Raw genomic sequence first — 23,319 nt, 5'->3', positions numbered from 1 at the left:
ACATCACAAAAATTCAGATAAGTGTGAATTTCAAAGGACTGCTGTGTTTCAGAAAGTGTGAATCTGATAGATTTCACAGATAGAGGAGACATTTCATTCAGTTTGCATTTAAAGCCGAATCGTTCAAATTCGCACTTTCCAAAACAATATGAGAACCGGAACTCAGCCATCCTTCGAAATTCACACTTATTCGAATCTTGAGATGCAAAGAATGTTTCCAAAAAAGCACCTATTAGGGGGAAATGTGCATTAAAGTGAATATATTAGTGAAAATAAGACTACTTTAGGAGAAATAGCTTGCAAATATGTGTAAGTCAAAACTATATTCAAAAATGTGTTTTTAGGAGAACTTCACACTAAAATGCTGAAGAATTTTCATGAGGATTAAAAAAAGGCACAAATACTGCAGAAATGCGGAGAACCAAATTTAAGACTGGCGCAATAGAAACTGAGAGAATCAAAACTGTCAGATCCTTCCATCCCTAGGAAGAGTTCTGCTCACTCTATATGTACTTTCTCTGGGGCAGGCCCAGGCCTACTATTAAGCAGAATGCAGCAACTGCCTCAGGCGGTATTGCAAGGCAGAGTTGTGTGTGCCTTGTAGCCTCCTACCCTGTGTCTCCTAAGCTAGCTTGCTGCTCTCAAGCAGGATGCAGGATGCTATCCCCGTTACCAGTATTGAAGTAACGCAGCCGAAGCTCTGCTCACGGCCGGAGTTCGATTCCAACGGAAAGAGGAAGTTGAATCTCTGGTAAAAGGGGTCGAGGTCCACTCAGCCTTCCATCCATCCGTGGTCGGTAAAATGAGTACCCGGCATATGCTGGGGGGTAAAGAAAGGCCGGGGATGGAACTGGCAATCCCACCCCATATATACGGCCTGCCTAGTAAACGTCGCGAGACGTCACCCTAAGAGTCGGAAACGACTCGCACTACAAGTGCAGGGACACCTTTACCTTTACCAATTAGCATCTGTACCTGCAGCAAGGGAGGACGCCATCTTGTCCTTTGCCTTAGGCAGCAAAATGGTCCTGCACTGGGGAGTCTGAGAAGGAAATTAAAGCCGTGAAACTTGAGGTCAGCACCCTGAGAACTGTTGTTGTCCGGGCCCAATTCAAGGTGTTGGTATTAACCTTTAAAGCCCTACACGGTCTTGGCCCAGTTTATCTGATGGAGCGCCTCCAACGCCACCAATTATGCCGCCCGACAAGATCAGCCACACAGGGCCTTCTCTCAGTCCCGCCAGTTAAAACAGCTAGGCTGGTAGGGACTAGAGAGAGGGCCTTCTCAGTGGCGGCCCCCACTCTCTGGAACTCCCTCCCATATGATCTTCGGCATGCCCCTTCCCTGAATGTATTCCGCCAGGCCTTGAAGACCTGGCTCTTCAGACAGGCCTTCGGGACTTCCGGGGAGGGTTAATCTTTTTGACTAATTGCCTGCTACTCTGAACTGTCACTGTTTTACTGTTTTATTGTTGTACTGTATTTATTATGATGTATTTTTAACTGAGTTGTACCTCGCCTAGAGTGGCCATTGGCCAGATAGGCGACTTATAAATTATTATTATTATTATTATTATTATTATTATTATTATTATTAACTGGAAACCCTACGCAGAGCTCAGCAAAGCACATTTCAAATGGAAACTCTGAGGAAGCCCCCAAATGAAGGGTGGCCACCTTTCAACTCTGGTAGTCCTAGAGAACTTTTTAATCATACGTCTTTCGCACACTGTCATCTGCTCCAAATGGCTCTGACACCACCAAGGCCCGGAGTGTGAGAGAGAAACAAGGCTTCCTTCCCTCCCGTTAGTCACACGGACAAGTCTTTTTAAGATTCTGTTCAGGATCCAAGTCCTTCACTCACTCCCTGTTTGAATTCCAGAGGCTGGCCAAAGACTCTTTTCTTCCCTTTGCCTTGCTAAGAGTTATTCTTTGGAAGAAGAAAAAGAGGCTACAGTGAGGGTGGTCTTTTTGTGCCAGGGCTATTCAGATAAGAATGCCCTCACCAGAGCCTCTTTCTTCTTCCAAAGAATAAATCTTAACAGGTTCTCAGGCAGTTAATGTTGTCCCCACCGCATTTGGCTTTGCAGTGGTTCACCGCCTGCTGTCTTTTCACTGTGCTGTTCTCTCTGAATCCCATGCTGGAAATGCACCACAAATAGTGAAGGTTTTATCACAAGTAGAACTATCCAACACAAACTGGAGTGTGTGAGTGCAGGGCTGGCCCAAGACATTTTACTGCCTGATGCAACAGATAAGGTGGCACCTTCCCTCCCATTCCATGTACAACAGCCAACCAGACAGGCAGCTGAATCTTATGATGACACTATTAATGGGACAGTGGCCTCCTCTGCACCTGAGGTCAGCAGTCTAGCTTAGGAGGCACAGGGCAGGCCATGTACCACACACTGTTCAGTCCACTCTCTGCCCCTCGGCATTTTGCTGTCTGAGGCAGCAGCCTCGCTCTGCCTCATGGTAGGGCCGACCCTGGCTATATTTCAAGTTGTTGTACCTGAGGTTGCTTCCAGGAGTTTATTATGGAAGCAGGGCTGTTCATGAATGCAAGTTCTTCCAGCATTCACACAGTGTTGACATCATCATAACACTAGCCCATGCTTTTTTCTTTCTACATTTACGCAGGAAATCTATTACGTACAAATGCCAATGTTAACGTACCCATCCCATGTCCAGAATGGAACTCAGTCCTATGAATATGATTGTTATTTGCTGTCATTGCTGCTTTCAGTCCGCAAACGATACATAATTATGTCCCCCCCCCCAATTGGCACTGTTTCCTTTGCATTTAAATGAAGGGGGTGGCAAAAGATAATGACAATGTAACATGCAATTTACATACCTGTAATTAATTGCATATGTTATGTAATTTTGCCACAGCAGACCGTGAAATAAATAATGTAATTTCTGGTGGAAGAGAAACTGTAGCAGAACAGAAACGGTGCTGCATGTGACGAATACAAGGCAGAATGGAAAACTATATCTTTGATCACCTCCAGTAATCCCAGCACGTACATTGGGCTTTTATTATAACAACAACAACAACACAGAGGTCTTGTGCAATTTCAGTGTTTAAAAAAATTAAAAAGCCAAATGGAAATATATTGTCTCCCCTAAATAAGCATAACTCTCCATTTTGCCCATTGTGAAACATGTTAACTAAAACTGTGGTAATAGTTGCTCTTGTAGTATTGCGTGCTTCTGGGATTTTTTTTTTTTAAGGTGCTCGAGCACAGGTACAGAAAAAACTGTGCACATGGCCAGAATAGGAAAAAGTAGGGGATGGCATGGAAGGAGTGCCTGAAGGGAGGGCCAAACAGAGCCCACAACCCAGATGCATCCCATCATTATCTTCATCACAGCTTTAATATGTGGTAGGGATCAGGGAACATCCACTATTCTGCCCCTCTGCTGTTTCCCAGGTTTGTTCTGTCCTCAGTTCCCCCCACCCTCCCTGAATACCAGTTTATCTACAAAAATTACTAAAATTCACTCTGGCATTGCAGGATGTGTGGTTTGCCACATCTCCCTTTCATTTATTTCCATCTTCTCCTCCGCAAAAGAGCAAACTTGATATGATTGTCCTACAATTACATCACGCTATGGTGTTTTATCAACGCCTAGGGGGCACTTGCAAATATCAATATAAACAGCACACCCAAAAAATCTTGCTGCAATCATAGGAAAATCACATCCAATTAGTTTGTTTTCGGGGGGGGGGGAAGAAATCAGTGCACACATATGTGATAAACCAGAGGAGTGAAAGAGAAGAAAGTGGTAGACTCTGCTGCAAAACTACACGTGTGAAATTCCTAAATAAAAAATGGATTGAGGGGGGATTTCTAGAGATTGGTTCTGTTTTGGAAAGGAAAAACTATGTAATTTGGAACTCCGGAATCTGAGAAGAAAATCAGATGAGAAGATATTTGGAAGCAGCCCTTTTTACTTGGATGAGTTTTAGTTTAACTGAAGCTTTCTAACCAACATTTGCTGTAATTAAGTTGCCCACAGGCTGAGTTTGCAAGATCAAAGCCAGCCCAACTCCATCACAAGTCACTTAATTTTCACTCTGATCCATTCCCAGGCTTCTGGATCAGCGGATATAGGAACATATTTCTCAGATGGGGAGGGATTTGAAGCAGATTCAGTGAAACATGTCAATTATCTTCTTTTGTGCTTCAAACAGTGGCCAAGGTGAGCAGGGAGTTCTACATGAGGAACTTCAGCTTCCCTGTTTAAGTTTTCAAAATCTAAATTTCATAGAATCATAGAATAGAATCATAGAACCATAGAGTTGGAAGGGGCCTATAAGGCCATTGAGTCCAACCCTCTGCTCACTGCAGAAATCCAACTTAAAGCATACCTGACAGGTGGCTGTCCAGCTGCCCCTTGAAGGCCTCCGGTGTTGGAGAGCCCACTACCTCCCTAGGTCATTGATTCCATTGTCATACCACTCTAACAGGAAGTTTTTCATGAGGTTCAGTCAAAATCTGCCTTTCTGCAACTTGAGCCCATTATTCCATGTCCTGCACTCTGGGATGATCAAGAACGGATCCTGGCCCTCCTCTGTGTGGCAACCTTTCAAGTACTTGAAGATTGCGATCCTATCTCCCCTCAGTCTTCTCTGCCCAGTTATTTCAGTCTCTCCTCATAGGGCTTTGTTTCAGTCCCCTGATCATCCTTGTTGCCCTCCTCTGAACTAGTTTGTCTACATACTTCTTAAAGTGCAGTGTCCAGAACTGGATGCCGCACTTAAGATGAGGCCAAACCAGTGCCAAACAGAGGGGAACTAATACTTCATGCAATTTGGAAACTATACTTCTGTTAATGCAGACTAAAGTAGGCTTTGCCTTTTTTGCAGCCACTTCACACTATTGACATATTCACTTTGTGATCAACAACAATCCCAAGATCATTCTCGCATGTAATATTGCTGACCGAAGTGCATTTGGCTTCTTTTTCCTAGGTGTAGAACTTTGCACTTATCCCTGTTAAATTTCATTCTGTTTTCAGCCCAGTGCTCCAGCTTTTATTTATTTATTATCATCAATATGAATTTAATTACATTTGCTCCCAAGCTCACATTCTGTGTCTGTGTTGGAATTGCTTTTTAATGTTTGTAAACCTTTTTTTAAAAAACAAACATTTGAACCTTTTGTTTTCCTTTCTAAGATTTCTTCAAAGCTTTTAAAAAAATGTTTTTAAATATGTTTTGTTTTAATGTATTTTAGTCTGTTTTTATGATGTTTTAAAGTGTTTTTAGTGCTTTTGTTTGCCGCCCTGGGCTCCTGCTGGGAGGAAGGGCGGAATATAAATCAAATAATAAATAAATAAATAAAATATTCAGCTTGTGATCAACAACAATCCCAAGATCCTTCCAGGGATCTTTTGTCCAGGGGCTCAGGGGGCATTGACATTGTAGGGTGCTAGAGCAGGGTCCCTATGGCTCTAGCACCCTACAAGCCAATCAGCATGAAAGGGGAGTGTGTTAGCCACCGAAAAGAGGCTTCTCATTTTGCTAACAACATGCTTCCTTGTCCTTTCGTGCTGATTGGATGTTTCTGTGCGGGGAGTGGAGTTAGGTCCAGGCTATTTGTCAGACTGTATCTCCCTATATGAGCCTGACCAGGCCCTGAACTCTTCAGGAGAGGCCCTTCTCTCAGTCCCAACACCCTTGCAAGTGCGATTGGTGGGGACGCGAGATAGGGCCTTCTCGGTGGCTGCTCCTAGGTTCTGGAACTCCCTTCCTAGGGAGGCACAAATGGCCCCCTCCTTGCCATCCTTCCGTCGGCAAGTAAAGACTTTTTTATTCCGACAGGCTTTTGGGATAGAAGCTGTTTAGGATTGGGCTTTACAAGGCTTGTTTTATTGTTTTATATTATTTGTATTATTTTAAATTGTTTTTAGATTTTTAAGTGCCTTTTAAGGTTTTAAGGTTGTGCATAGTTGAACTGTATTTTAATTGTATAGTTTTCTATGTTTTTAACTACATGTAGTTCTATTTCTAAGCTGCCCTGAGTTCCAGTTTGGAAAAAGGGTGGGGCAAAAATAAAGTTTCAATTCAATTCAATTCAGTGCAAGACCAGGTGTTGTATTACAGATGGAGGGAGTGAAAAGTGATTTAAGGTTTACAGCAATTCTGTTCAGATGCCCATGCTGGGGGAAAATGAAGATTTAAATAGTGAAAAATCAAGCACTGTATTAATTTGTTGTGGTTATCTTTAATAATAATAATATTTAATACTGACAGTATTTTTTCCTCATTTTTGAGCAAAAAAGATTTTGAAATCCCCACTCAGCGATGAAGCTCACTTGGGCCAGTCACTGTGTCTTAACCTAACCTACCTCACAGGTAGGGTTGCCAGGTCAGAAGCATCCCAAAACCTGAGATTTGAGGGGCGGACCCTAGTGATGTCATGGAGGCAGACCTGAGTGATGTCATGGGGCAGGCCTGAATGATGCCACGGGGCAGGCCTGAGTGATGTCACGGGGCGGGCCCGAGTGATGTCATTAAGCATGATACATTAAGCATCAATCACAGTTGCTTGGAGCATACAATTAAAAAAAATCTGATTGGAAATTAAAATAGAAATCTTAGCTAAAAGATGGAGCTTTGGTAGGGAACATTTAATCCAGCCTACTTGCTTTCAGCAAGAAGGGTTTAAGTGCCTTCAGGCCAGGCCAGTCACCAGAAGGCCACTGTAGGGACAAAGGAGCCTAGTGTTGTGGAGATGTTAGATGGGAGCATTCGGGAGTAAAGATGGATGCTCCTGAAGGCTAAAATTCTAAACACACTAAGGGATTAAGCCCCATAGAACTCAACAGGACTGACTTCTGAGTAGATATAGTTTGGATTGTGCTGTTGGTAAACCTTGACTAGGAATCCTCTGCAAAGACATCCATATCCAAGCAGGGTTGGCAACCCCCTGCCTGGAATGCCCTGCCCTTATCTTTTAACGTGGCTGCTCCAAATCAGATTTGACCCTTCACTTCAGAAAGAGGTTTGAGAAATGAGGAAGAGTAAGAAGTATCTTTTAAAATTGTTATTTTCAATTCACTCTTGAATGCACATCATACATAGGGTAGATCCACACCATTCATTTAAAGTACATACACCCCATATAATAGTTTATTGTCACACCAGTTGGTCATTGAGGAACATTTTAAAAAAAAACCAGTATTAGTTTCCTACATAATAAAAACTGTGATACCTAGGTAAACCCTGCCTAATTGCTTTAAAAATAGGATTGGAGGGGAAGAGAAAGACTTACATAACAAACACGTCTGTGCTATGTTTACTCAAAAGTCCCATTAATTTACAGCACAATCCTAACCATGTCTACTCAAAAGTAAGTCCTAATGGGGTTTACTCCAGGTACATGGAAAGCAAGTATTGGATTAAATACTTTCATATTTCATAGCCCAAGGTCTGACGCTTGCACACAAGAGAAAAAAAACTTTAAGCTATATTACTTACGCAAACTGCAAAATCTCAAAGCCACAATTGAAATTAAGCCTAGGCATGCCTGGATCAAAAAGTCACAACCCTGGCTTCATTTATTGGCTACAATCCTGAAAAGGCGGGGTTAGAGCCAGAGCTTGGAAAAGTTACTTTTTTAAAACTACAACTCCCATCAGCCCCAGCCAGCATGGCCACTGAATTGGGCTGATGGGAGTTGTAGTTAGAGCTAGGAGCTGTTATAAAGATCTGTAAAACAGATTTAATAGTTGCACGGGGGGGGGGCAGTTGATGTTTTGGTGTATATCTCGGGAACCAGACCACATAAAAACTTTTTTTAATTGAAGCTGAGAGTTTGGAGATTAAGGGGTGCTAGCTGGAGAACCGGACCCCCAAAAACTGGAGACTCTGCCCAAAAACCGGAAACCTGGTAACCCTACTCACAGGCGTATTCTGAAGATATAGAAGGAGATACAAAATGGCTGCAAAGGGGGATTTAGGGCTTATGTCATAGGCATGCTGCATCTCCATAAAGGGACATGTTTTTCTCCTTCCCACCCCCTTAGTACAGCCTCCAGATCTTCATCCAATCTGGAATGATGATTGTGTTTACATGCAAAAGTCTGAATTGTATTCAAGTGATCTTACTCCCAGGTTGGTGTGCACAAGGGGCCCTCTCACCATGAATCTTTCTTTGCCCCTTCCTCACAAGAAAGCCTAGGCTATAATCCTGTACCCAATTACCTGTGAGTAAGCCCCATTAAGCACCAAGAGACTTACTTCTGAGTAGACACGTATACCATGGGATTTTTAAACATCCACCCACGCTTACTGTGTAGTAGAACCGGCAGAAAATAACTGTTAAGGAGTATCTGATCTCAAATGGAGATTAAAAAGAGACGGAAGCCACTAGCCAAGCCATGGGAGGGGGAAATAGCAGCTTTTTCAGACCCCAGGGACTCCTGGTGTCCAAACAACTCACTTATCAGTCACAGAGACTGAAAGCTTGTTTTTATTGTACAATCTTAGCAGGGGTGTGAGGGGATTAGGGTTGCCAGGTTCTTGGCCTGAGACTGATCCTGTATCTTTAGGAGAAGTGAAAGTCAGCCAAGTGCAGGTGTTCTTGCAACCCTGTAATGAGAAAAACCACAAGGTGGAATTCTCCCTTCCTCCTACACAACTTTTAAAGATACAGAAGACCTCTTGGTTGCCAGGCCCAGCCTCCAAGAGGTCTTCTGTATCTTTAAGTTGTGGAGGGGGGAGGGAGAATTCCACCTTGTGGTTTTTCCCATTACAGAGTTGCAAGAACACCTGCACTTGGCTGACTTTCACTTCTCCTAAAGATACAGGATCAGTCTCAGGCCAAGAACCTGGCAACCCTAGAGGGGATGTGGTGCGACTACCACGGAGGAACCTTCTGCTTCTAAAACTGCCACCACTCTACTGGTCCCAAGTTCCCTCAAGGACCTCTGGGTGGCATACAAAAGGACAGTCCTGCTTTATCCCTACAGAAACTCTGTGAGGTAGGAGAGAGACCTGATGAGCTTCATGGCCAGGCAGGGATTTAAACCCAACTCCCTCTAGCCCATGACCAGGCGTATAGTCGTCTGGAAGCTCAGGGGGTCTTAGGTCTTAGACCCCTTACCTTTTGGGGAGCAGAGTCCCAGAAGGGTCCCCATGTCTCCAGCATCCTGTGAGCCAATCAGCATAAGAGTATGTTAGCCACAGAGATGAGTCTTCTAGCATGGTACCTTGTCCTTTCCTGCTGATTTGGAGCCAATCAGAGTGAAAGGAGGTGAGCCAGCCGCTGAGAAGATTCTTCTCAGCAGCTAACACTCTCCCCTATCATGCTTCTTGGCTCCTAGGGATGTCTGCATTAACAAAGATGGCATTCTCAACCCAGCAGCAAAAAAAAAGAAAAAAAGAGGGCGTGGCTGTGATTAACATGAAGGGACCCTGCACTTCTGAATTTGCCACTACACTATTGCCCAAGACCAACACTCTGTTCCAGCCCTTTCCAACCTAGTGTGCTCCAGAGGTTTTGGACTGCAACTGCCATTCAGCCCCATCCTCATCTATTTCCCCTTCCCTAATTTCTCCGTCACCCAGCTCCTTTACCCAGCACGTATGGAGCTGCCAGTGTTGGCATCAGTCCCATCACAAGGCTACAGCGCAGGCAGGGGGGCAGTGAGTGAGTGAGCAGGTGGGCTTTAGCATGGAAGTCCTCCTAAAAGGGGACTGAAGCCCACTGGTGGTCCCCAGCCCACTGATTGAGAAACTCCAGTTTAAGGAAGTGTGTGATATATCGGTGTGATGTCATGACAGACATGGATATTATTACCTAATAACAATGAAATACCTTCTAGCACCTCACCACATTACAGCAATCCTTAAAGGAAGTCCTACTCTTGTCACCCCACACATATAACATTACAGATCCTCCTGATGCCTGTTATTGCTGAAGCCATTTGCATTCTCATCCTCTCACCAAAGTCATTGTGGTCATTGGGGGAGAAGCCGGCCTGGTGTGTGCTTGAATGCCCACCTATCCACTGCCGTTTTATGAACCACTCTCTTTATGCAGAAATGATCCTCAGAGGTTGTCCCCCACCTTCTTCATCTCCCATCCCACATCCCTCAAGGACCAAATTTTTTCTCCTTGGGAAACTGTAAACATGCGAGCATGTGTGTGCTTGAGAGAGGGAGAGAGACTTCCTGTTTCCTCCCCGTCCGGAAGATGGCTCAGCTCGCCAAGGTGCCCTGTCACCAGCAGGGAGGGGAGGCTATCCATGTTAAGGCTCACAGAAGTAGCTTCCCAGGATTCTGCAGCTGCAGAATGAGTCAGCAGCATTGTGTCCAAGCCCTGGCAGTGGTCCAAGAAGCAGCAGCCATTGCTAGCAGGGATGATGGAAGGCCTTTGCCATCCTTACCCTTCCAGTCATGCAGCAGGGCCGAATCATAGGTGCACTCATGCACTTTCCACCATTTAAGAGGTGAAAACAGGGGCATCCTACCACCACCATTTGTATACTACGGTACGCTATTTAGCACCACACACACACACCCATACCTCCTCACACATTGCTCGATATTCCACACTGCCAAGTTTACATTTACTTTGCAGTTTTCCAGGGCCTCTACTGATTGCAAAGCCCAAGAAGATTATATGCATAACAATAAACTCGAAAAAACTTATTTGTCCCACAAACTGCATGTTATTAACTTTAAAATATGCAGTTGCTACAGGATGCATGAATGACAGGCAGCACAGTGCCTTAGTGTCCATGCACACACATTTACATTCATGTGCTGATGTGCATCCATTTACATGCATGTGAACCAGTGGCAAGATGCATATACTCCCCACCCAGAGATGTAATTTCCAGAAACCCAGGGAAGGTGCTGAATGGTAACACAAAATACCTCAACGTGAACAAAATTAGGCCCTTTTTAAGCCCTTAGAGAGCCGGAGAGGCAAAATGTGAAGGCAATCTCCTGTCCAACCATTTTGGAAGAAATAAGACAAGCATCCTTTAGCACTCAGGCTCTGCCCAAACCTAGGGGACCCTACTCTCTCAATATAATAATTTGCCAAAAAAAGAGAAGTTTTTCAAGTCATTTTCTTTTCTTTAAGGTAATAGATAATTCCCCCCTTTGAAGTATATTGCAGCCATCATTAAAATGCAAAAGGTTTTGCAGTCATCTCCATACATTCCACAACAGAACATATTATTATCACCATCACCAGTTGTGTTCATTCACCACCTTTCCTTACATCCAGGGTGGTGAACAGCAGTATGTGTTTATATATTAAAGCAGTGGTTCCCAACCTGGGGGCCGTGACCCCCGGGGGGCTGCAAAGTAATCGGGGGGGGGGCACAAACAGTGAAGAAATGAATTACTTATTTTTTTAAAGTCTTCCCTCCCTGGATGCTGTCTGCTCCCCACTGCCACTGCAGACGACACCTCCACTTTGCTCCAAACAAGAGGGGAGGATTTTGCTGAAGCGCCAGAGTATCTTTCAGGTGTGCCGAGGGCAGTTGTCTGCCTATAAAACACATGGCAGATGCCAAAGGAGACTGAGGGCGGAGCTACCAGGAAGAGGAGGTTGCTATTGCCAACTGCCATCTCCTCACACTGCCACTGCCAACGACGCCCTTGCTCAGAACGAGAGGAGAGGGCTTTTCATGAAGCCAAAAAGAAGCAAGGCTGCAAGGAAAGGCTGCTTTCCCCCTTCCTTCCTGGCAGCCGGATTGCCTGCCTTTGTTAGCTCCTGCTTCCCTGACACCTCCTTTTAAAAATTATTCTTATTTGCAAGGCCTCCCAGATCTCACCTTCAGCCCAGAGAGAGACAAGAAGCAGTGAGGAAGCACAGGACTTGCTCATCCTCCATTGCTGAGGCTGTGCGTGTGCCAGCATCCCTCCTTTCTTCCACCTACACTCCGCCCCCCCCAATCTCTCTCTCCAAGATGCTGCAGCAGTTGAGGGCTTCCTCCCTCCCACGTCCCCGAATGCATGCACACCTGTAGATGCCTGCAGAAGGGACAGGGGTGTGTGTGTGTGTGTGCTGATCTGTCTTCTGCTCCGCTCTCATTCCCCAAGTGCACACTAACCAAGTCATCAGTTCCGATGATCATCCCAAGTCCTAAAAGCATTAACCCCCCTTCTCAATCTGTGCACCTTGTTGTCTGCAGTGCACTATCTAGCATCCCCATCAACAATGCATTGTTGCTTCTTGATTATGATTAAAAAGAAAAAAAGCTCAGCAGGTCGGCTGAGGCTGGGATCCTGCAACAGAAATGTATTTAATTATTGCATTTATATCCCACCTTTCCTCCAAGTTGCTCAAGGTGGTCACATTTCCCCCCCCCCTTTCTATTTTATCCTTACACCAACCCTGTCAGATAGGTCAGGCTGGGAGACTATGTCTGGTCCAAAGTCACCCAGTGGGGCTTCATGGCTGGGTGGGGATTTGAACCTGGATCTTAGTCCAACACTGAAACCCACTGGTGTTGGGAGACAGGACTGTACATCTTCAGACTGTCCGGGGGCGGGGGCATACCAATTTGATTGGATCTTTGCATTAAGAAAAGAAAACAACACCTCCCTGTCTGCAGGGAGCTTTTAATGGAAAGGGATATTTGGAGATATGATTTTGCCGTGCACCATTTTTTCAATTAACAGAGACTAAAATTACAATTAGCATGGGAGGGGTCACAAAACCTTTTGAGCTTATAAAGGGGGTCCCAAACTCATAAAGGTTGGGAACCACTGCATAGAGTCTGCTTGTCTAAATAAGCCAGGGTGGTATAGTGGTTAGTGTTGGACTGGGACCCAGGAGACCAGGGTTCAAATCCCCACTCAGTCATGAAGCGCACTGTGTGACCTTGGGCCAGCCATTCTCTCTCAGCCTAGCCTACCTTACAGGGATCTTGTGAGGATAAAACGGAGAGGAGGAGAACCATGTTTGTATACCACCTTGAGTTTCTTGGAGGAAAGGTGGAATATAAATGTAAAAATAAATAATAAAAATGAAATAAGTAAGTTTTTTTGCCTATGAGAAAATGTGAAAGTATTTGAATATTCGAAATAAAAGGGAACACCACAAGGATTGGTGGTGGATGGAGCAAGAGGGATACAGAACAGGGGGGCTGGGGGGGGTTGCAATTTGCTGCCACTCCCACTACTATACCACTACCTATCCGATGAGCCTCAGAAGACAACAAAGCACGGCCAGGTGCTAAGTGCATGTACTCCCACTCACTTTACTTACACAGACAACCTGTATTTTCTGTTACTTGTAAAACACTACCCTGGTTTTTGCCTTTTGGAGAGAACCCATTCCACTGGTGCTTCCAGATGCAAGCCCTCTTGCACATAAGGCTCAGACTTTGTCCATTTTCAGTCGCCTGCCGAACGCCAACAGACCTGCCACACCATCGGTTTCTTTTCATTTCTTTCTTTGCTTCAATCCCATTTCCTATCCACCCTAGAGGGAGGACCATAATGGGATGTGCCTAGAATTAAAGTATTCAGACAATCTTGAACTATGAAAGTCTCACTGACCAGGCTGGCCCTGCCCTTTTCCAATTCTTTCCACCTCTTTGTCGCTTACCAGTGCGAACAGGTAACTGTCACACCTGCATGTTCATTGTTTGAGAAGAAAAAAAGGTAAAGTTAGGCCTCATCTTGAGTACTGTGTCCAATTCTGGACACAACACTTTAAGAAGGATGCAGACAAAATGGAACAGGTTCAGAGGAGGGCAACGAGGATGATCAGGGGACTGGAAACAAAGCCCTGTGAGGAGAGGCTGAAAGAACTGAGCCTTGGGAAGAGAAGAGAGGGGAGATATGATCGCACTCTTCACACACTTGAAAAGTTGCAACACAGAGGAGGGCTAGGATCCCTTCTCGATCATCCCAGAGTGCAGGACACGGAAGAACGGGCTCAAGTTACAGGAAGCCAGATTTCGGCTGAACCTCAGGAAAAAGTTCCTACCTAGAGAGGTAGTGGGCTCCCCAACATTGGAGGCCTTCAAGAGGCAGCCAGACAGCCACCTGTCAGATATGCTTTGAATTGGATTCCTGCATTGAGCAGGGGTTGGACTTGATGGCCTTATAGGCCCCTTCCAACTCTATGATTCTATAAAAATGCCACTGCCACCCTGGAAGTTAATGACACGCCCTTCTTTTGCCATTCTGAAAAAATGGAGCCACATGTTTTGCTTCTCATGCTTAGCGCACATATCAAGGTGTTGCTTGATGTACTGAGCATTACAATTTGACAACATAGTGCCTCCCTGTCCCCTGAGCATGAGAAGGCAGCACAGGAGTAGTTTTGAAGCTGCAGTGTTGAAATTGGAGAATGTTGAGCTTTCTAAAGCTTTGTAGTTCCTTCAGCTCATCTGTGTCTTATTCCCCTCTGTGGTGCCAACGCTTCTGTGCATGTATATAAAACATTGCAAAAAAGCAATTGTGATGCAATTATATGTACGACTGCATTGAGACTCTGTGTGAAGCATCTTACTAAATAGGCTCGTGGCCACTGATAAAACACTAAGCAAGAAATAATCTGGGTGTAACCAGTCATGCAACCACATCAAGACTGCATCATACTAGCCTTTCCCAACCTGGTGCTCTCCAGATGTTATTGGACTACAACTCCCACTAGTCCCAGCCAGCATGGCCATTAAGGGTCCCATTATACTGGGCTGCATTATACTTTTGCACCATGATTGCAAAAAAAGTAGGACACGGTAGATTTTGATGCAGCCATGTGTATGATTGTATGAAGTCTGTAGTACTTTACAAATGTACACAGGTGGTGGGGAAATCAGAGGAATGGGAAGAGGCAGAAATGAACTGAGGGATCCCAAATGAACGCCGTGTTAAAACTGTGGCCATCCTCAGAGCTTTGCACAATATTCAGAAGTGAAAATGAGACCAAGGGAGAATTTCTACAGCTCTGCTGGTTCAACTTCAAAAACCAGACCAAGTAAGCAAAAAAACCCACGTTTCAAAAATCAGATGAGGAGGATTTTGGAGGCATGCTTCTTGGCACCTTGACCTTTTCTGTACACCAGACCCGCTGAAACATTTCTACCATAATGGCTAAGCAATTGGAATGAAAAGACCTTCCTTCTCATCATCACAGCATTCTCTCACACAGGACTCCAGAACTTGGCAGGTTGAAAAAGATCGGGGGGGGGGTTGCCTCATGAATACGCAACAAGGCGCCCACTTAATGTTCCATGGTGAAGCTTTACAACAAAGCAACTGCACTGAACTTATAAATCCTTGGCTCTGGCAAGGGTCAGAGAGGATGTTCCTGGGCCAGCTCTAAGGAACAGGGCAGGCGGGGGGGGGGGCGGATCAGAGAGGGAGATAAGCCCAGAAATGCTCAGGAAATGTCATGGCAGCAGCAAGAAGCTGGCAGCGACCTAAAAGGGTAGATGTGGGCAATCTCTTTGTGTCTGCCTGCAGGCATGAGACGGGCATATTGTAATATTTGCAAGAGTTGAAATGAACTCCAAACACTGTTGCCAACATTTCCTTTTCTATTTGAGCATAGTTCTGTTGGGCCACAGTCATTGCTTTAGAAGCATGTGCAACAGGTGCACCTCTTTGCAACAGTACAGCACCTAAGCCTGCAGAACTAGCGTCCACTGACAGTTACAGGTTCTTTCACATTATAATATTTCAAAACAGGAGTTTTTGTTAATAGTTCTTTCAACTGTGTGAATGCTGTTGAACCCAGAGCTCTGCTTTTGTTTTCCTACTGGTCCCACCCCCAACTGATTCCCCATACCACTATGTCTAATTCACTTGAGTTTCTACTCACATTACACATATGGCTTTTTCAACCACATCCTGGCAAAGGGGAAAGGGAGACTCTGTTGGACAGAGCCGACCGCTGGCAGCTCTAAAGCTACATTTCTCTCTCCCCCCCTTGCCCCCACTGCCCTTGGATGCGACCCCATCAGTCCGCTTCATGTATAGACTTGGCCCAATAGGCAGATGGGGAGAACAGCCCCACAGCCAGTGAACAAGAGAAGTCTCCTTTCCCCCTCCTTCCTTAGGGAAGCTTCTTGGATGGGGAAGAGGTTTCCACACACTGGGCATAAATAGTTGCTTCCCCCAACTTTGTTATGGGGACAATGGAAGCCGCCTTAGATGACAGGTCCATTTAGCTCAGTACTGTTGTCTATACTGACTGGCAGCAGCTCTGCAGTATTTTAGACAGGGGTCTTTCCTGGTGCATCCTGAAGATGCCAGGGACTGAATCTGGAACCTTCTGCATGCAAAGCAGATATCTGAGTACTTCCCCCCAATATAAAGTAAGGTTCTAGTCCTCATGGTTCTGCATAAAGGGCTGATTTGAATAGGAAGCTGCATTTCACTGAAAGACCATTTGCTACTGAACCATGACCCTTGCCTTACTTAAGACATAGAAAGTTATAAAATATACTGAGTCAAAGCACTGGTCATCGAGCCCAGTCACTGACTGTCAGCGCCACAGGGTTTCCGGCAGGAGACATCCTCAACCCAGAGACGTTTGCAACCCAAGCTAAAATTGCTGGGAATTGAAGCTGGGACCTTCTGCATGCATGGAGCTCTATGGGCTGTTTCTATGCCATTAATGAACGCAGTGCTCTTGTCCTGCCTTGGCATCTCTCACCTAAACACGTCCTGCCTCGTCCTGCACCTGTTCCTGCCTTTGCAGCATCACCAAATGCAAGCCCCAGGAGAACGAAAGGAAGTACGGACAGTTCAGAGGCGGGTTGGGGCTCCTCCCCTCCTGCTGCTACAGCTTAATCTGAAAAAATAAGACTTTTCAGTCCACAAAGTGCCTGGCTTCTGAGAATGCACCAAACATTGCTCACATACTTTCAGAACTATATCTACGGTCACAAAGGCTAGAACCATGAACTTCTTTTTTTTTCTTTTTGAAGAAAGTGGAATTGAAGATTTTCAGGGTGCCAGTTTCAATTCCTGTTTCCAAAGGCACTGCTTGGGACACATCCTTGAAACATTCACAGCCACTCTCAGGCTCTGATTCGACCAAAGTGAATCAGACTTCAGGGTGTATTTCCATGTGCACTTACCTGGGAGTAGAAATGGCGGAGAAGTTCAGTTTACATTTAAAGCTGAATCTGTCAAATTCATACTTCCAAACTGATATGAGGACCGAAACACAGCAAACCTTCAAAACCCACAATCATCTGAATTTTGCAATGCAGTTCACCAACCAATGTTTACAAAAATGCACATAGTCAGAGATGATGTACACAGAAATGAATATATTAGTGAAAGCAACATATAAAAATGCATTATAGTAGGAGAAATTGCTTGCAAAAATGCGCACAGTACTCAAAATTGCAGATAAAAATGTGTTTATTAGCAAAAGTTCAATTAAATTTCTGAAGACTTTTCATTAGAAATGGAGAGAACATAAGTTGAAAGATCATTCTAGTCCCGTTGAAATCGGCAGGGCACGCTTCCAAAAAAAACATGCATAAGACTTGCTGCAAGAAAGCCCCATTCAGAAGTTTGCCCCACACATTGGAGGGGGATGTGGGACCACTCTGCTAGGCCCTACCTCCAATGGGCATCCCCCCCCCTTGGCTCTGCACTCTCAGTGCCACACATTTTGCAAAGGTCTGAATGGTCCAAAGGTCAAGACGTGAGGACAGAGAGGTGTGGCACATAGGGGCAGAGCCAGTTTAACATGCAGTTGGAGAAGGACTGAAAACACCTCACCTCACTGACATCAAAGGGACTAAAGTTGACCCATTCTTGTCAGTGGACATAACATGACAGACTTTAGCTGGATCACAACCTTTGGTAGGCCACCTGCTTACGCATTGCCCACCCCCCAAAAAATGAAATGCATCACAAACAAAGAGGCTAAAAAGACATAGATTTGCATAAAATTTGCACACACTAATTTAGATGCATAAATGCAAATTGAGAAATAACTACTATAAGTTAAACAGAAATACAATACATCTCGCCATAACTGGGAGTAAGGCTGTGAGCAGGTAACTCGAGTGCTGAATCTGCCGTCCAGGTGCTGCTGACTGGCAATGGGCAACTTGAAACCCAGGGTTCCTGATCTTTAAGCCGGACTTGGACCAGGCAGCCCTTCAAAGAGAGGCCAGGTTTAAATAGAGGACTGTCCTATTGAAAGTAAAAGGTAAAGGTGTCCCTGCACTTATAGTGCGAGTCGTTTCCGACTCTTAGGGTGACGTCTTGCGACGTTTACTAGGCAGACCGTATATATGGGGTGGGATTGCCAGTTCCGTCCCCACCTATTGAAAGTAGGACAACCTTATTTAGCAGAGAACCCCAAAGTATATCACCAGCAGGGTTGGGCTATAATTCAAGTGGGAGGAGAAAAACTGATTGGAGACAGAAACTTAGGAAAAGCAGCCCTTCTATATCAGACTGGGGCGGGGGCGTCATTCAAAAGAGCTGTTTTGAACACAGGGATGACTTCAAGGGGTAGAGAGGCATAGCAGGTGCTCCCCAAAATATTTTCCACTGATCCATTTGCTCCACAGTTTTCAGTCACTATATACAGCCAGAGCCTCTTTTGCATGCACCATATCCTCACTCCAGTAAGAATGGTCTTTGCTGCCCCTTCCTTGCCTGAAACCAGTTTTTCTTGGGTCACCCCTGTTCCTACAGTAGCCAGCCACTTGCCTCTGCAGGGAATGTAGGCAACGCCCCCCTTGTGTCCACACACAACACCTTTGCAGTATCCAGTATGCACAGGAAGAGTGCTTCTGAAGATGGAGGTTCATTTTTTACTTAATGGCCAATAATACCCATTAATAGGATAGTGGGGGGCTCCTTCTTTCATGGTGCCTCTTAACTGGGAAAAGCCATGAATCTGTCCATCTCTCTCTCTCTCTCTCTTCCCATCCACCCCCACACACATACACACCCCGGAGTTTGCTTGGCTTGTTCCAAAACATTTGAGGATTGAAATGTCCCCACGATGGAGGAAGGGGAGGAGAAGGAAGAGAGTCTGGCCAAAAGCCGGCTCCCTGAAGGCAGGTTGGTGTGAAAGGGGCTCTCTTTGTTAAATTAATGTTCCTTCCCATGAATTCATTTGACCTGCAACCAGCTGGCATCCCACAGTGTCTCTCTGTGCTGCTGGGAACAACTTCTTCAGAAATTTACTCTAAAAATGGGTGGCACTGGAGGAAATGCCCACAAGATGGTTTGACACACACCCCAGCAAAGACTAACCATAGTTGTTTACTACCTTAAAATCACAGCTCCTCCAACATTTTCCTGTCCTGTTTGGGAGTTGCCAGAAGAAGCACCTTGCTTGGCGCTGCTGGAAACAAGATACTGGGCTAGATGGACTTTTGCCCCATCCATCCAGCCAATTAATTCTTAGCGGAGCATTTAAATTCTCCCTCTATTTCCCAAAGGGATACGAAGGGAAGAGCAGAGGGCGCTGGAGACTGGAGCCCTGAAAGCTAAACTGAGTGGCCATAAAAGTTGCATAGTGTTGTTTCAGGGCATTGCAATAATCCACCAAAATCAAGGGTATGCCCTTCCAGAAAATGAATGATCTGCCAACAGCCAGAACTGCAGTCACAGAAGTTCCAAAGTATAATTTGCACTGTATCAGTTCTTCCGGACATTGGCAAAAAACAAAACCCACTCCCACCCACCCCCAAAAATGGTAAAATTAAGACACATACCTGATTTTTATGCTTAACTCATGGAAGCTCTGGTCCTATACTCTAACAGTATATATAACATCATAATATAACAGATATATGCTACCTTTAAATAAAGACAGTGTGCGTGCGTGTGTGTTTAAAGTGGGAAATTGTTTGGAACAGCTGGCCCCTTTTTCATTCAAAAGGGCTACTCACGGGTGGGGAACCCCCCCCCACCTGCCCCGGGATGAGATTCCACCAAGGAATCTGCTGTTGCACTGCAAAAATCAAAAGGAAATCAATCCAGTTGCAAATCACTTTGTCAGCGTCGTCATTAAAGAAGAAAAGAGAGTTCTCTTCCATTACTCACCAGTTTTCCGGGGGGGACGGGACCAGAAGGAGTCTGGACATAGACTGGGCGGGCGCGGCTCTGGGGCGACCAAGGAGGGACCTCCCCCCCACCTTGCAGCCAGCAGCAGCAATGCAGGGGTGAACTGCAGCTATGCCCAAAGGCGCGGGAAGGGGGCAAGCAGCCGCCGGCCAGGACGAGCTGTCCCTGGTGCGGAAGGAGAAGGGGGGGGACCCTTCGCTCGCCCTTTCCCCCTCCCACTCGCCCACCTCGCGCTGAAAGGAAAAGAGACCGCGCCGCCGCTGGGGGGGGGGAGACAAATGTCACCCTAATTCAACCCCTCTTGGCGCGCGTGCGCTCACCCCCCCCCCTTCCTAGACAAGGCGGGGTGGAGTGGGAAACCCCCTGTATCAAACTTGGTAGCCCTCCTGGGCTCCTACTGGGAGGAAGGACAGGATGATGATGATGATGATGATGCCTGGCAGCTTGGCCGTTTCAGGGACAGGCGTTCCTTCCAGACCATGTCCTATAAAATCCCATATTTGAGGCACGCATCCGCAAAAAAACTGACGATGGGCAAAACCGTGCAGAGGCAAGCCGGCCCCTCTGGGGTCCTATCAGCTCCCCAGATGGGACGCGTTAAAAAAAGGATAAGGCGGCCCCGATCCCCCCATCCCCCCCCCCCGCTACAGCTGCCGTCTCGGGGGAGCGCGCTCACCTGGAAGCCAGCGGGGTTCTGAGGAAAGGCGCGCAGGGCTCGGGCCGGGGTTGCCAGCGCGGGCGAGTGTCCAATATATCTGAAGCCTTCTTTGGCCGGGGGCGGCTCCTCCGGGCAAATCATTGCGGCTCCAACAAGCTTGCAAAGCTGTGACTTGCTGCGGTGTTTTGCGGCACCATCGGCAGAAATGCTCCCGGACGGCCAGCGGCTGGCTCAAAGCGCCTGGCCCCTTCCCTGGAGAGTTTTCAGATGTTCCCTGGCTCGGAACCTCCAAAGAAGCTCCAAGAGTGCTCTGTATGCAAAATGTACTAACCCTTGGCATTGGTCGGGGCCGGGGGGGGGGTGTCAATTGCGGCCCTCCAGACCTCTCTGTCTGGCCCTCCAAATGAGCCCCCGGCCGCGGCCGCCGCTCGCCCTGCTCTGTGCCATCCAGGAGTGCTTTTGTACCTGGCTGGAAGATGCCTGGAGCTGCGAGTGGGGCCTTTTGCATGCACAGAGGGAAAGAGGCCCGCCGAAATGGCCAACTTCTGTGCGGCTGGAAGGGAGTCCAGTCCAGCCCTACACAGGTGAGGGTCACAGTGGCTCCTCTGCCCACTCTTGCCTCTGGCCACGCCCACTCCTGGCCCCTGGCAGGATGTGCACCAGGGCAGGTGGCCCTTGAGTTGACAAAGGTTCCCCAGCTGTGGCCTAATGGGCTGCCCTGAACTCCGTTAGTAGGAAGGGCAGGATGTAACAATAATTTGCTACTACAACAGTGCTATACTGCTTTATGGCGGGTCAGAGGAGACATGATAGAAGTGTATAAAATGATGCATGGCATTGAGAAAGTGGATCGAGAAAAGTCCTTCTCCCTCTCTCATAATACTAGAACTCGGGGACATTCAAAGAAGCTGAATGTTGGAAGATTCAGGACAGACAAAAGGAAGTACTTCTTTACTCAGCGCATAGTTAAACTATGGAATTTGCTCCCACAAGATGCAGTAATGGCCACCAGCTTGGATGGCTTTAAAAGAAGATTAGACAAATTCATGGAGGACAGGGCTATCAATGGCTACTAGCCGTGATGGCTGTGCTCTGCCACCCTAGTCAGAGGCAGCATGCTTCTGAAAACCATTTGCCGGAAGCCTCAGGAGGGGAGAGTGTTCTTGCACTTGGGTCCTGCTTGCGGGCTTCCACCAGACACCTGGTTGGCCACTGTGAGGATGCTGGACTAGATGGGCCACTGGCCTGATCCAGCAGGCTCTTCTTATGTTCTTATGTTCTTAAGATGCAGTAATGGCCACCAGCTTGGATGGCTTTAAAAGAAGATTAGACAAATTCATGGAGGACAGGGCTATCAATGGCTACTAGCCATGATGGCTGTGCTCTGCCACCCTAGTCAGAGGCAGCATGCTTCTGAAAACCAGTTGCCGGAAGCCTCAGGAGGAGAGAGTGTTCTTGCACTCGGGTCCTGCTTGCGGGCTTCCCCCAGGCACCTGGTTGGCCACTGTGAGAACAGGATGCTGGACTAGATGGGCCACTGGCCTGATCCAGCAGGCTCTCCTTATGTTCTTATGTTCTTAGGATTGGTTTGTCTCTTGGTTACAAGCTGAAACAAATATTTTTTCTTGACTTACCACTGGTGGTTTGTTTGGAGCAAACAAACCATGGGCCTGGCTTCAGAGACAACTCTAAGGCAAAACATGGTTTAGTTCCTGGCAGCGCAGCAGGAACTGGGAGGAGCAAAGCACCCCTGCTTTTCACTCCATGCACCAGCAAGCTGCATGTTCACCTTTGCACCGTAGTTAACTATGGTTTTAAATTGACTTGTGAATGGAGACGATTAAGGGCCATTTTGATGCTCAAGTGAGATTCATTTTTAGCATTTGACACCCCTGAAGAAGGATTAGTTGTGGCAATGTGTGTGTGTGTGTGTCTTCCCAAGAAACTAATAGTAGCTGAAGAGGTTGCAGCTTTGTCATGTAAATCAATGCCTCTCCCTCCCTCCCTCGTTCTGTGTAAATAGATTTGTTACAATCCACTGCAGGGATTGCAGTAAACTGCCCTTTTTGTAAAAAAAATCCTGCCTTTCTTTTGTCCTGCCATTTTGTCGCCAAATTCAACTGCTTTTTGGAGCAGTTTGAAATATATTTAGAACGAGGCCACTGAAGTTGTGAGAATGCCAGAGGATGAATATTGAGTCCAGGGAGGAAGTAGAATTGTGGGGGGGTGAGAGAGAAAGGGGCTGAATCCATTTGGCTCTTGCTAAATACAGTCTATTGCAGCAGCCTCCAGCGATGGGTTGGTCCTGCCTAGAATGCCAAGTAAGCCCTTTATTCCCAACTCATCATCTTCCTCCCTCAGCAATGGTTCAAAGGTGTGTAGCCTCTGAGTGGCTACAACAGCCCTCCAAGGTTGCCCACTGTTAATACTGCAGATATGGATTTCAAGCTAAAAATATTCAATAATAATAAAATAGTTGATTTCTGTTTTTATTGAATTTTTAAAAGGTTTTTACTGTACTTATTTTTTACTTGTAAACCTCTTTGGTGTTTTTAAATGAAATAGTGGTATACAAATATATTTAAAAATAAATAAATAAATAAACACCTCACAGT

The 23,319-nt window shown here is 46.1% G+C and overlaps 1 protein-coding gene across 3 annotated transcripts in view; it reads right to left on the bottom strand.

Annotated features, from left to right (window-relative positions):
* BCAN (brevican) overlaps nt 1–11,848 on the bottom strand; it is a 71,734-nt gene extending 59,886 nt beyond the window's left edge. For 2 of the 3 annotated variants that reach the window (XM_061606303.1, XM_061606305.1), the window contains exon 1: nt 11,808–11,848. The gene's annotated coding sequence lies outside the window, so the exon portion shown is untranslated. Of the gene's footprint in view, nt 1–7,491; nt 7,579–11,807 lie in introns of those variants that run through there. The other variant, XM_061606304.1, reaches the window with a different exon arrangement.
* Between the last annotated feature and the right edge of the window lie 11,471 nt (nt 11,849–23,319).

This window comes from Rhineura floridana, chromosome 22, assembly GCF_030035675.1.
Source record: "Rhineura floridana isolate rRhiFlo1 chromosome 22, rRhiFlo1.hap2, whole genome shotgun sequence".
Lineage (NCBI taxonomy): Eukaryota > Metazoa > Chordata > Lepidosauria > Squamata > Rhineuridae > Rhineura > Rhineura floridana.
This window is presented reverse-complemented; position numbering and strand designations above follow the sequence as displayed.